Here is a 14,179-nt window from a genome sequence, read left to right as displayed (position 1 = left end):
AGGGTTTCAGCTTTCTGAGTGCTTGGTATGTTCTAGATATCAGGCCTTTATCTGATATGTCGAGTGAAAAGATTTTTTCCCATTCTGTTAGCTGTCTTCTTGCGTTAAGTAGGGTTTCTTTTGCCATGCAGAAGCTTTTTAGTTTGATGTAGTCCCATTTGTTTATATTAGATGCTAACGTTCTTGCCATTGGTGCTCCATTCTCAAAGACCTTTTTGATATATAGGTCTTCGAGTGTTCTGCCTATTTTATTCTCGATAAACTTTATAGATTCGGGTCTGATTTCAAGGTCTTTGATACATTTTGAGTTGACTTTTGTATAAGGGGTGAGATATGGGTCGATTTTTACTTTCTTACATGTGGTTTTCCAGTTGTACCAACACCATTTGTTGAATAGGCTTTCTTTGTTCCATTTCAGATTCTTGCCTCTTTTATCAAATATTAGTTGGCTATATACCTGGGGGTTTATGTCTGGGAATTCTGTTCTGACCCACTGGTCTGAGGTCCTGTCTCTGTTCCAGTACCATGCTGTTTTAATTACTATGGCTTTATAGTATATTTTCAAGTTAGGTAAGGAGATGCCTCCCAGCTTCTTGTTTTTCAATATGTGTTTGGCTATCCTGGCTCTTTTGTGGTTCCAGATGAATTTTGTGATTGATTGTTCTTTTTCTTTAAAGAATTGTGTCTGGATTTGGATAGGGATTGCATTAAATCTATGTACAAGTTTGGGTAAGATAGTCATTTTGACTATGTTAATTCTACCTATCCATGAGCATGGGATGTTCTTCCATTTCTTTAGATCGTCTTCAATTTCTTTCTGAAGTGTTTTGAAGTTTTCCTGGTATAGGTCTTTCACTTCTCTTGTAAGGTTGATTCATAGATACTTGATATTTTTTTGATACTATCTTAAATGGAATTGTATTTTTAATCTCTCTCTCCTCAGCTTCATTGTTTGTATATAGAAACGCTACTGTCTTTTGTGTATTTACTTTGTATCCAGCCACTTTGCTGTATTGGTTGATTGTTTCTAGGAGTTTTACTGTGGACTCTTTAGGGTTTTTGATGTAGATCATCATATTGTCGGCAAATAGAGATAGCTTGTGTTCCTCTTTCCCTACTTGAATTCCTTTGATTCCCTTCTCTTGTCGGATTGCTATTGCTAGGACTTCTAAGGTTATATTGAATAAGAGTGGAGAGAGTGGACAGCCTTGTCTAGTTCCTGACCTTAGTGGGAATGCTTCTAGTTTCTCGCCATTAAGTATAATGTTGGCTATATGCTTTCCATATATAGCTGTAACTATCTTGAGGAAGGTTCCTTCTAATCCTATTTTGCTGAGTGTCTTTAACATGAAAGGATGTTGGATTTTGTCAAACGCCTTCTCTGCATCGATTGATATGATCATGTGGTTTTTGTCTTTCATGTTGTTGATGTGATGTATCATGTTGATTGATTTGCGTATGTTGAACCAACCTTGCATTCCTGGTATGAATCCCACTTGGTTGTGATGAATGTTATTTTTGATGAAGTGTTGGATTCGGTTTGCTAAGATTTTGTTAAGTATCTTTGCATCTATGTTCATTAGTGAGATTGGTCTGTAGTTTTCTTTTTTGGTGATGTCTTTGCCTTCTTTGGGAATGAGTGTGATATTAGCCTCATAAAAGGAGTTGGGGAGGATTCCTGTTTTTTCTATGGTTTGGAGAAGCCTATGGAAAAGTGGTAGTAAGTCTTCTTGAAATGTTTGATAGAATTCACCTGTAAATCCATCTGGGCCTGGGCTTTTGTTCTTAGGGAGTTTTTTAATTACATCTTCAATTTCCTCTGAGGTGATTGGACTGTTTAGACTTTCTAGATCTTCCTTTTCCTGACTTGGAAGAGGGTGTTTGTCCAAGAATCTGTCGATTTCTACTGGGTTCTCTAGCCTAGTTGAGTATAGTTGTTCATAATATGATCTCATGATATGTTGTATTTCTTGGGGTTCTGTTGTAATCTCTCCCCTTTCATTTGTGATCCTACTGATTTGGGTGTTTTCCCTCTTTTTTTTTGGTGAGTTTTGCCAATGGTTTGTCTATCTTGTTTATTTTTTCGAAAAACCAACTCCTGGTCTCATTGATTTTTTGTATTGTTTTCTTAGTTTCGATGTTGTTTATTTCTGCTCTGGTTTTTATTATTTCTTGCCTTCTGGTTGTGGTTGGATTTCTCTGTTGCTGTTGCTCCAATTCTTTGAGGTGATCTTTTAAACTGTTGGTTTTGTTATTTTTCTGTTTCTTGACATAGGCCTGTATTGCTATGAGTTTCCCCCTAATTACTGCTTTTGCTGTGTCCCATAAATTTCGACATGTTGTCTCTTCATTGTCATTTGTCTCAAGGAATCTTTTTATTTCTTCCTTGAGTTGTTCTTTGATCCAGGTGTTGTTGAGCAGCATGTTATTTAATCTCCAGGTATTAGTTTTTCTCCATTGCTTCTTCTTGATATCAATTTTAACCTCTGTTGCATAGTGATCTGAAAGGGTACTTCTAATGATCCTTACTTTTGTGGTCTTATATAGGTTGGCTTTGTATCCTAAGACATGGTCTATTCTGGAGAAGTTTCCACGTGGGTTTGAGAAGAATGTGTATTCTGCTTTCTGGGGATGGAGGGCTCTATATAAGTCTCTTAGCCCTAAATCTTCTAATTTTTCATTTAGAGCTCTTATTTCTTTGCTATTTTTCTGTTTGGTGGATCTGTCCAGTGATGATAGTGGAGTATTCAGGTCCCCTACTATTATCACATTTCCCTTCATGTGTTTCTCCAGGTTTGCCAGTAGTTGCCTCACATATTTTGCTGACTCTAGATTAGGTGCATATATGTTGGCCAGGGTTAGTGTTTCTTGATCTAATGTTCCCCTGATCAGTAAGTAGTGACCCTCTTTGTCTCTGATCACTTTCTTGAGCTTGAATACAATTTGGTCTGATATAAGAATTGCTGTCCCTGCTCTTTTTTGTTTTCCATTGGCCTGGATGATTACTTTCCATCCTTTTATTCTAAGCCTGTGCTTATCCTGTAACTGTAGGTGTGTTTCTTGTAGACAGCAGAAGTCCGGTTTATTTTTCCTAACCCAGTTCTCTACTATGTGTCTTTTAATTGGAGAGTTTAGTCCGTTAACATTTAGGGAAATTATTGATAGAGAGGACTGTTGTGCAGTTGTATTGTGTGGGGTGGTTGTTGTTACAATCGGGGCTTTGGATTGTGTAATTCATCTCTGAGTAAGTCGCTTAGGATCGGCTTAGTTTGCACAAATAGTTCAAGTTCGTTCATATTTGAGAATGTTTTTAGTCTGCCCTCCCATATGAATGATAGTTTTGCTGGGTATTGGACCCTGGGTTGGAAATTTCTTTCATTCAGTCGTTTAAATATGTCATTCCACTGTCTTCTTGCTTGAATTATTTCAAATGGGAGATCTGGTTTGATTCTTATGTCCTTTCCTTTGTACTTGAGGTTTTTTTTTTCTCCCTTATTGCTTTCAGGAGTTTCTCTTTCTCTTTGTTTTTTGCCATTTGGATTATTATGTGTCTTGGTGTGGGTTTATTAGGGTCTATTTTATTAGGGACTCTCTTGACTTCCTGGATTTGTCCTGAATTGTCTTTCCAGAGGGTGGGAAAGTTCTCTGTTATTATCTCCCTGACTACCTGTTCTTCCCCCTTCCCTATTTCCTCCCCTTCTGGTATACCCACAATTCTTAGATTGCTTCTTTTCTCTTTGTTCATTAGATATTGGATTTTTCCTTCCAGTGCTTTGCCTTTTTTTCCTTTGTTGGTTTCTTGATCATTTTTTGATTGCAGTTTTCCTTCGAGTTCTTCGATGTGCTTCTCCAACTCTGTGTTTCTGCTCGTAAGACTTGTTACTTTGTCTTTTAAATCCTTCACTTCTTTTTGTATGGAATCTCTCATGTTCTTTGACATTTCTTCTTTAATTTGGCTGATTCTTTCATCCATGGCTTTCTTATACTCGGTTGCTAGGGATTCTTTCATCTGTTTTAGTAATTCTTGCATTTCCTTCCTCATGACCGCTTTTAGGTCTTCTTCCCATGGATCTGTGCATTTTGGTGGACTTGGAAAGTTGATAGGGTTTGTCATGTTGTCTCCAGTTATTAGGGATCTCCTTGATTTACGCATAATTCTTTGTATTTAATGGTGTGTTTTGGAGTGCTGTGGCTTCTAATTTCGGCCTGCTTTGGTCCCCTTCTTGAAGGTGTTTCTAGAGGGTGCTGTTGGGTGGGCTTGTTGAACCTAGCTCTTTCTCCTCCCCTTTGCTACCTAGAGTTCAGCCTTCCTGCAGTGGGTATTATAGCTTTTCTACCCCTTCTGTCAGCAGTGCAGTTCCACTCCATGCCACACTGGTTGCTGGCGCTATTGAGCCTAGCTCCCAATCCCCCCTCCTTTCTCTGGGAGTCAATGGAGCTCTGCCCCCTCCAAGTTTCCCTTGAAGGAGTTCCCTCAGTCCGACCCTTCAGGCTCTGCCCTCGCCCTTGGGGAGTCCCTGGTCCACTCCAGGGTCCAGGGGGGTGGACTGCTCTAGGTCACTTGCGAGTCCAGAAGGCTGGCCCTATTTTCCCCGTCTATTCGGGTTGCTCAAGTTGCAGTTCCAGGTGCCCACCCGGGGGAAGGGACTTACCTAAATCACTCTCGCAGGCGCTCGTGGTCCCTGGGGGATGTGCTGGGCTAGGCTTTCGCGTGAGGCAGCAGGGACTCACCCAGGCCTCCGGGGCCGGCGTCTGGGGTCTCCTGGGGATGTGGCGGGCTAGGCGCCCATGTGAAAGGGCAGGGACCCGCGCAGGCCTTTCGGGCCTGCGTCTGGGGTCTCCGGGGGATGTGGCAGGCTAGGCGCCCGTGTGAAAGGGTAGGGACCCACACAGGCCTCCTGGGCCGGCGTCTGGTGTCTCCGGGGGATGTGGCGGGCTCGAAAAAAGATTTTTAAGAAATGAAGTAAAAATTAATTAAAGGAACAAGGTGATGCAAGAAAGTATCTTGCATTTGGGGAAAAGCAGGTAAAGAGGTAGTGTAATACAGGTCTTATACTTATGCTGGTAGTATAGGTTTCCCCATTGTCTTTTGAGATTTTCTTGTGGTGTGTGGGTTCCCGGGCAACTTTTCATCTCCCAACCTGACCTTCTTGAGATTGGCAAATGATTTGCAGCAGGGAGAATTTGGGAAGAGTTCATGCATTGGGGGATACTTGTAGAGTTAAGTCCGATTTCAAGTAAAAATCCATGTTAGGAAGGGTTGGTAAGGAGAACCATGCAGCATGAGTCAACAGGGGAGTTTTTTGCCTTTTCTTATAGGGGGTGAGGTGTGGGTTTGACTGGTTGTCCCTTGCTTGGGTGCTAGTTACTGGTTCGCTGGGGTAGGAGGTCATTCTTGATGCGTAATGGAATAGGAACTGAGGGTGAAGAGTTTTAATGTGGGAAATCTGGATGGGACTGTGGGTTGAAGGGATAGTCGAATTTTCAAAGGGGTGAAAGGGGAAAGTATATGGAAGGGGCAGGAAAGAAAAGAGAAAATAAATTAAAAAGAAAAGGAGATAAAAAGAAAAAAGAAGTAAACAATAGTGAGAAGAGTAGAGAAAAGAGCGAGGAAATGCTAGTTTGTTTGAATGTGTTCGATGAGTAGGGCCTATAGTATAAGTCTATAGGTCACAGTTGCTGCTTCAGTGGTCTGGGTAGTCACATGCTTCAAGTCCTAAATTAAGGTATTACCTAGAGATATAGGGTATGTTAAAGAGTTTTATTGGGACATTCTCGTAGTGCAAGCTGGCTATGGTATCTCGTGTGATTGAGCCCCGAGATGCAATCTTAGTTTGTCCACCCTTTGTATCCAAGAACACCTGTGAACAGAAAAGCTGAGAGGTTATTTTAAGTTTAGAAAGATTAAGACATTAAAACATATTTTTATGGAATTCTTCCGTTGGAGTCAGTGGTTTCCCATGGTATCCTTTACCTGTAATCCTGTATAAGATCCATAAAGGCTTATTATGAGCCTTTGTAGTAGAAGGCTGATTACTTACCTGGTCTTTCTATGCTGCTGTTTCTGGTGTTGTTGGTTTTTTGTGGTATAATGTGTAGTCAAGAGTTTGTGTTGTTCCTCTTTCATGTGTTTTGGGCACTGCTCTCCGGTATATGTTGACTGTTACAGTGTTTGGGGTTTCTAACCTGTTAAATCCTGATATTTGATTGTTGAGTATTAGTTGTATATAAGGTGTATGTTCTAGGTGCTTCAGAATAGTGCTATCATTCTGTGTTTATCTTTCATCTTCTGGTTTACTTCATTTAACATATGTTCTAGGTCCAACCACATTGCTGCAAAGTCTGTGACTGTATCATTTCTGACTGCCATGTAGTATTACATTGTGTATAGATACCACATATTAATGATCCATTCATCTGTTGTTGGACATCGAGGTTGGTTCCAAGACTTGGCTATTATACTGAGTGCTGCGATAAATAGTGGGGTGAACACGTTCTTTGGAATGAATGTCCTTCCAACTTGGGGGTATATACCTAGGAGAGCAATTGCTGGGTCAAATGGCAGCTCAATTCTGAGTTCTTTGAGCACTCTCCAAACTTTTCTCCATAGGGGTTGGACTATGGGCATTCCCACCAGCTGTGGATGAGAGTGCCTTTCATGCCACATCCCTGCCAACATAGATTGTTCCTATTATTTTTGATGTGAGCCATCCTCACTGGTGTAAGGTGGTACCTCATTGTTGTCTTTATTTGGATTTCCCTAATGATGAGTGAAAGTGAGCATGTTTTCATGTGTTTGTTGGCCATCTTTTGGTCTTCCTCAGAGAAGTGTCTATTCATTTCCTCTCCCCATTTTTATGGCTTTATTTGGTTTTGGGAGGGGCTCAGCTTTCTGAGTGTTTTGTATATTCTGGATATCAGCCCTTTATCTGATATGATGGGTGAAAAGATTTTTTCCCAGTCAGTTAACTGTCTTCTTGTGTTAGGTAGGGTTTCTTTTGCCATGGGGAAGCTTTTTAGTTTCATGTAGTCCCATTTGTTTATGTTTGACGCTAAAGTTCTTGCCATTGGTGCTCCATCCTCGAAGACCTTTTTGATATGTAGGTCTTCAAGTGTTCTACCTATTTTATTCTCTATAAACTTTATAGATTCGGGTTGAATTTTGAGGTCTTTGATCCATTTTGAGTTGATTTTTGTATAAAGAGCGAGATATGGGTCAATTTTGAATTTCTTGCATGTGGCTTTCCAGTTGTACCAACATCATTTGTTGAAAAGACTTTGTCCCATTTCAAGTTCTTGGCTCTTTTGTCAAATATCAGTTGACTGTATATCTGGGGGCTTATGCCTAGAAATTCTGTTCTAACCAACTGGTCTGAGGCTCTGTCTTTGTATCAGTACCATGCTGTTTTGATCACTGTGGCTTTGTAGTATAGCTTCAGGTTAGGTAAGGAGATGCCACCTAGCTTCCTGTTTTTAGTATGTGTTTGGCTATCCTGGGTCTTTTGTGGTTCTAGATAAATTTTATGATTGATTGTTCTAGGTCTTTAAAGAATGATGTCTGAATTTGGATGGGGATTGGGTTAAATCTATATAGGAGTTTGGTTAGTCATTTTGACTGTTGATTCTACCTATCCATGAGCATGGGATGTTCTTACATTTCCCAATATCCTCTTCAATTTCTTTCTGAAGTGTTTTGAAGTTTGCCAGGTATAAGTCCTTCACTTCCCTTGTAAGGTTAATTCCTAGGTACTTGATGTTTTTTGATACTATTTTAAATAGAGTTGTATTCTTTTTTTTTTTTTTTTTTTGGTTTTTGGGCCACACCCGGTAATGCTCAGGGGTTACTCCTGCCTATGCGCTCAGAAGTTGCTCCTGGCTTGGGGGACCATATGGGACACCGGGGGATCGAACCGTGGTTTGTCCAAGGCTAGCGCAGGCAAGGCAGGCACCTTACCTTTAGCGCCACCGCCCGGCCTAAAGTTGTATTCTTAATCTCTCTCTTCTACTTCATTATTTGACTAGAGAAATGCTATTGTCTTTTGTGTATTTACTTTGTAACCAACCACTTTGCTGTATTGGTTTATTGTTTCTAAGAGCTTTACTGTGGACTCTTTAGAGTTTTACATGTATATCATCATGTCATCTGCAAAAAGAAATAGTTTGAATTCCTCTTTCCCTATTTGAATTCCTTTGATTCCCTTCTCTTTTCTAATTGCTATTGCTAGGACTTCTAAGACTATGTTGAATAAGAGTGGAGAGAGTGGACATCCTTGCCTAGTTCTTGATCTTAGTGGGAATGATTTCAGTTTTTCACCATTAAGGAAAATGTTAGCTATGGGCTTTTCATAGATAGCTGTAACTATCTTGAGAAAGGTTCCTTCCAGACCTATTTTGCTTAGTGTATTCAACATGAATGGGTGTTGGGTTTTGTCAAATGCCTTCTCTGCATCAATTGATATGATCATGTGGTTTTTGTCTTTTTTATTATTGATGTGGTGTATGATGTTGATTGATTTGCGTATGTTGAACCATCCTTGCATCCCTGGAATGAAACCCACTTGGTCATGGTGTATAATCTTTTTGATATAGTGCTGGATTCGATTCGCTAAATTTTGTTGAGTATTTTTGCGTCTATGTTCATTAGTGAGATTGGTCTGTAGTTTTCTTTCTTGGTGGTATCTTTGCCCTCTTTGGGAATCATAAAAGGAATTGGGGAGGATTCCTGTCTTTTCAATGGTTTGGAAGAGCCTGTGGATCAGTGGAAGTAATTCTTCTTGGAATGTTTGATAGAATTCACCTGTAAAACCATCTGGGCCTGGACTTTTGTTCTTGGGGAGTTTCTTAATTACTGTTTCAATTTCCTCCAATGTGATTGGCCTGTTTAGGCTTTCTAAATCCTCCTTTTCTAGTCTTGGAAGCTGGTATTTTCCCAATAATCTATCACTTTCTTCTGGGTTCTCTAGCCTAACTGAGTATAGTTGTTCATAATATGTCCTCATGATATGTTGGATTTTTGGGGTTCTGTTGTAATCTCTCCCCTTTCATTTGTGATCCTGCTTATTTGGGTGTTTCCCCTCTTTTTTTGGTGAGTCTTGCCAGTGGTTTGTATATCTTGTTTATTTTTTCAAAAAACCAATTCCTGGTCTCGTTGATTTTCTGTATTGTTCTCTTAGTTTCTATGTTGTTTATTTCTGATCTGGTTTTTATTATTTTGTGTCTTCTGGTTGTGTTTTGGTTTCTTTGTTGCTGTTGTTCCAGCTCCTTAAGATGGTCCTTTAAGCTGCTAATTTTGTCATTTTCCTCTTTCTTGACATAGGATTGTATTGCTATGAGTTTCCCCTGATTACTGCTTTTGCTGTGTCCTACAAGTTTTGACAAGTTGTTTCTTCATTGTCGTTTGTCTCAAGGAATCTTTTTATTTCTTCCTTGAGTACCTCTTTGATCCAGCTGTTGTTGAGCAGCATGTTGTTTAATCTCCAGGTGTTGGATTTTCTCCACTGTTTCTTTTTACAGTCAATTTTGACCTCTGTTGCATAGTGATCTGACAGGGTGCTTCTAATGATCCTTACCTTTGTGATTTTATGCAGGTTAGATTTGTATCCTAAGGCATGGTCTATTCTGGAGAAGGTTCCATGTGGACTTGAGAAGAATGTGTATTCTGCTTTCTGGGGGTGGAGGGCCCTATATAAGTCAGTTAGCCCTAGTTCTTCTAATTTTTCATTTAGGGCTCTTATTTCTTTGTTAGTTTTCTGTCTGGTGAATCTGTCCAGTGGTGATAGTGGAGTATTAAGGTCTCCTACTACTATCACATTTCCCTTCATGTGTTTCTCCAGTTTTGCAAGCAGTTGCCGTATGTATTTTGCTGGCTCTGTCTTAGGTGCGTAGATGTTAACCAGCATTAGCACTTCTTCATCTAGTGTTTCCTTGATCAGTAAATAGCGACTCTCTTGGTCTCTGATCACATTTTTGAGGTTGAGTGCAATTTGGTCTGATATCAGAATGGCCGTCCCTGCTTTTTTTTATTTCCATTGGCCTGGATAATTGATTTCCATCCTTTTATTCTAAGCCTGTGCCTATCTTGTACTTGTAGATGTGTTTCTTGTAGGCAGCAAAATCTGGTTTATGTTTTTTAATTCAGTTCTCTATTATGTGTCTTTTAATCGGGGAGTTTAGTACATTAACACTTAAGGAGATTATTGACAGAGAGGGCTGTTGTGCAGTTGTGTTGTTTAGGGTGGTTGTTACAATCGGAGGTTTAGATTGTATAATTTTCTCTGAGTAGGTCATTTAGGGTTGGTTTTGTTTGTGCAAATAGTGCAAGTTCATTTTTGTTTGAGAATGATTTTAGTCTTCCCTCCCATATGAATGAGAGTTTTGCTGGATAGTGGACTCTAGGTTGAAAATTTCTTTCATTCAGTTGTTTAAATATGTCACTCCACTGTCTTCTTGTTTGAAGTATTTCATATGGGAGATCTGGTTTGATTCTAATGTTCCTTCCTTTGTATGTGAGGGTTTTTTCTCCCTTATTGCTTTAAGTAGGTCGCCTTTCTCTTTGTTTCTTACCATTTGAATTACTATGAGTCTTGGAGTTGGTTTGTTAGGGTCTATTTTGTTGGGGACTCTTTTAACCTCCTGGATTTGCTCAGATGTGTCTTTCCAGAGGGTGGGAAAATTTTCCGCTATTATCTCCCTGGCTAATTGTTCTTACCATTTCCCTGTTTCCTCCCCTTCTGGTATACCTACAATTTTTAGATTGTTTCTTTTGTCTTTGTTCATTAAATACTGAACTTTTACTTCCAGTACTTTACCTTCTATATCTTTGTTGGCTTCCTTGTTGTCTTTTGATTGCAGTTTATCTTTGAGTTGTTCTATGTGATTCTCAAGCTGTGTGATTCTGCTCTTTTGGCATCTACGATTTTACGAATTTCTTCTAACTCTGTATGGAGTCTTTCATATTTTGTAGAAATTCTTGTTTAAATTGGTTCATTTGTTGATCTATTAATTTATTGTAATCTCTGACCAGTGTATCTTTCATTACTTCTAGCATAGCTTGGAATTCTATTCTCATGGCTGCTTTTAGGTCTTCCTCTCTTGGGTTTGTGCATTTTGGTGGACTTGGGAACTTGTTCTGATTTATCTCCATCTCCCTTGTTTTTAATGTTTTCCTTGGTTTACCCATCTTTCTTTGCATTTATTGGCTTGGCTTGGTGTGCAGTGCTTTCAGGTTTCAGCCCGCTTTTGCCACCTGTGGTGTGGGGCTGGGTCTCTTCTTCGGATGTGGCGTAATGTGAGTATGTTGGATGATGTCGCTGAGTTTTGGACCTTCCCTCGTCCTCAGTCAAGCCTAACCAATCACCACTCCCTTCAAGCCAGACAGTGCAGGTTCACTCTCTGGCTTGTCCCTGGAGCTCAAGGTTCCCTTGAATGGCCGCTTTCCACCCGTTCCAGTCAGGGACCTCCTACACTCACTCTGGCCTGTTCAGGAGCTCAAGGTTCCCTTGAATGGCTGCTTTCCACCTGCTGCAGTCGGCTGACCTCTTGCACCCACTCTGGCCTGTTCCGGGAACTCAGGGTTCCCTTGAATGGCCGCTTTCCACCCACCCTAGTTGGCGACCTCCTGCACTCACTCTGGCCTGTTCCGGGAGCTCAAGGTTCCCTTGAATGGCTGCTTTCCACCCGCCCTAGTCGGTGACATCCTTCACTCACCTGGCCTGTTCCGGGAGCTCAAGGTTCCCTTGAATGGCTGCTATCCACTCTCCCTAGTGGGCGACCTCCTGCACTCACTCTGGCCTGACCCGGGAGCTCAAGGTTCCCTTCGGCAAAAAATAATCTTATGGAAATATTTTCATATACAACAACTGATCTGAATTTTAACATGATTGACAAATAATAAGCAATAAAATATATCTAAATAACATGAGTTAAGTGTTTAATAATAATGATCATATTAAATTTACAATTAAATAAATAAAACTTAACATTTTCATAGTCAATTATTTATAAACACATATATAAACAAAAAATTACTATATTATATCATGTATAACTTAATTAACTATAGCTATATACCATGGAATCATATCAAATATACTATCTAATATAGTTTAAAATTTTTATTTTGAGGTCTCTGAGTGATAGCACAGAGCATGAGACTATTTGCTTGCCAGCGGCTGAATCAGGACAGACCTAGGTTCGAATCCCCGCATCCCATAGGGTACCCCAAGTCAAAAATGATTTCTGAGCGCAGAAAGTACCCAGAAGTAACCCTTAATTTGACATTATATTATCTCAGTTTGGTATTTTAATTTATATTTATTTTATTAGTTAAACATTAAATTATATATAAATATAATTATTAAGTATATTTATGTTAATAATATATGATCTTATATTTATGTATTAATATATTTATATATTCTTAATTAATATATTAATATATTAATGATAAAGCCATATGAATTACATAAACTATAAATTTATATAAAATATATATTGATATATGTAGGGAGCCAGATTCTCCCTCACAGCCTTAGCATAAGCACAGCAATCTTGTAGCAAACTGCCATTTTCTAACTGGCCTGTCCTTTGGTTGAGCTATACATTGTGTACGTGTCAACTGGCCATGAGTTGACGCAAATCCAAAGTACCATAAGGTCACACTCTTCTGGCTCAGGAAACTCAGATCTATAGATAGAGCATTTGGTGTGATAATAGGATGTTCCTCAAGAAACTTGTATCAAATTAACAGGCACATGCCAAACCTTTTGAACTGCATGCTTGACAAATTAATGATTGACAAATGTTTGCATTGTCCCCTCCTCCCTTTGTGTAAAAACTACATAAGTCATGGCATTTCAAGCATAAATTGATGCCATAATCAGAATCCTTTTTACCACCCATTTCCTTTTCAGGTGTAAACCCTTTCCACGACCACGAATAAACTGAAGCTGCAGGCCAGCACAGATATATACTGTATTAATATTAATATCAATTATTTTATGGGAAAAGTAATTATATTTAACCAATATTTAAGAAATTAAACGTTGATCGATATACTTTAGTATAAAGCATTATATCTCTTATCTACAATCAAATTAAATATAAACATACATAAAATTATATTAGAATAATTACACATAGACAGTATGTAATATATGATCATGTTAAATACATGATATAGCATAATAGTTACTATATTATATTTCGTATAACTAAATATACTATAATATGTGAAATGTAATTCTATAAAGAATATTATATAACGTAATAATTTAAATATCTTAAATTAGATAATTAAATGAAGTATATATTATATAATTTAAAATATAATAGTAATATCCTTTAATTAATAAATTTAAAAGATTAGCATTAAATTAAATTTATTTCTGTATATTTTATATATTCAATTATTTGTTTAAATGTATTAAAATATGTATTAAATTTATTATATATACTTAAATGAATAATAGTATGCAAATTACAATTATATTAACTATGCTTTTTAATATGATATTAATTATATCACATTAAAATCACAATAAATGTATATTTTATATATAACTTAACAAAGAATATATTTTATATGTTTAATGTTATTGTATATCATAGTGTGTATTAAATCTGTATTTTATACAGTTTAATATTAATCATATCTAATAATTTAAATGCTCCACCACCACCATGCATGAACAATTATTACGACTGATTATTTTAATTATTACATGCAATAGAGCCTTATATATTATTGTATTTGATTTAAAAATAAATTCAAATAAATAAAATTCAAGTAAAATCACATATTTTATGTGTTTCAATATTTGTTTGAATTATTCATGTTTAGGTAAGCACAGGCATTGACAGAAAGAAGTCTCATTAGAACAATGTGAAAAGAATACAATGGAACCATAGAATATTTATAACATAAATTTTATTTTAATTCTAGTAGCTTACATATCGTTCACAGTAATATTCCAGGTACATATTTACATTGAATCAGGGGAATTCCCACCACTGAATTGTCCTCCCACAACCGCTCCCATCCTGCCTCCCATATCCTCCACTCGTCCCCCCAGGCCTGCTAGAATGCGTGGTCCCCTCTGTGTCTAGTTAATTACTTAGTGGGCTTATAACTGTTTGGTCTTGGTGCCTCCATTATTGCCCCCTCTAGTTAGGAGGGGGG

The sequence above is a fragment of the Suncus etruscus genome, chromosome X (assembly GCF_024139225.1).
Source record: "Suncus etruscus isolate mSunEtr1 chromosome X, mSunEtr1.pri.cur, whole genome shotgun sequence".
Taxonomy (NCBI): Eukaryota; Metazoa; Chordata; class Mammalia; order Eulipotyphla; family Soricidae; genus Suncus; species Suncus etruscus.
This window is presented reverse-complemented; position numbering follows the sequence as displayed.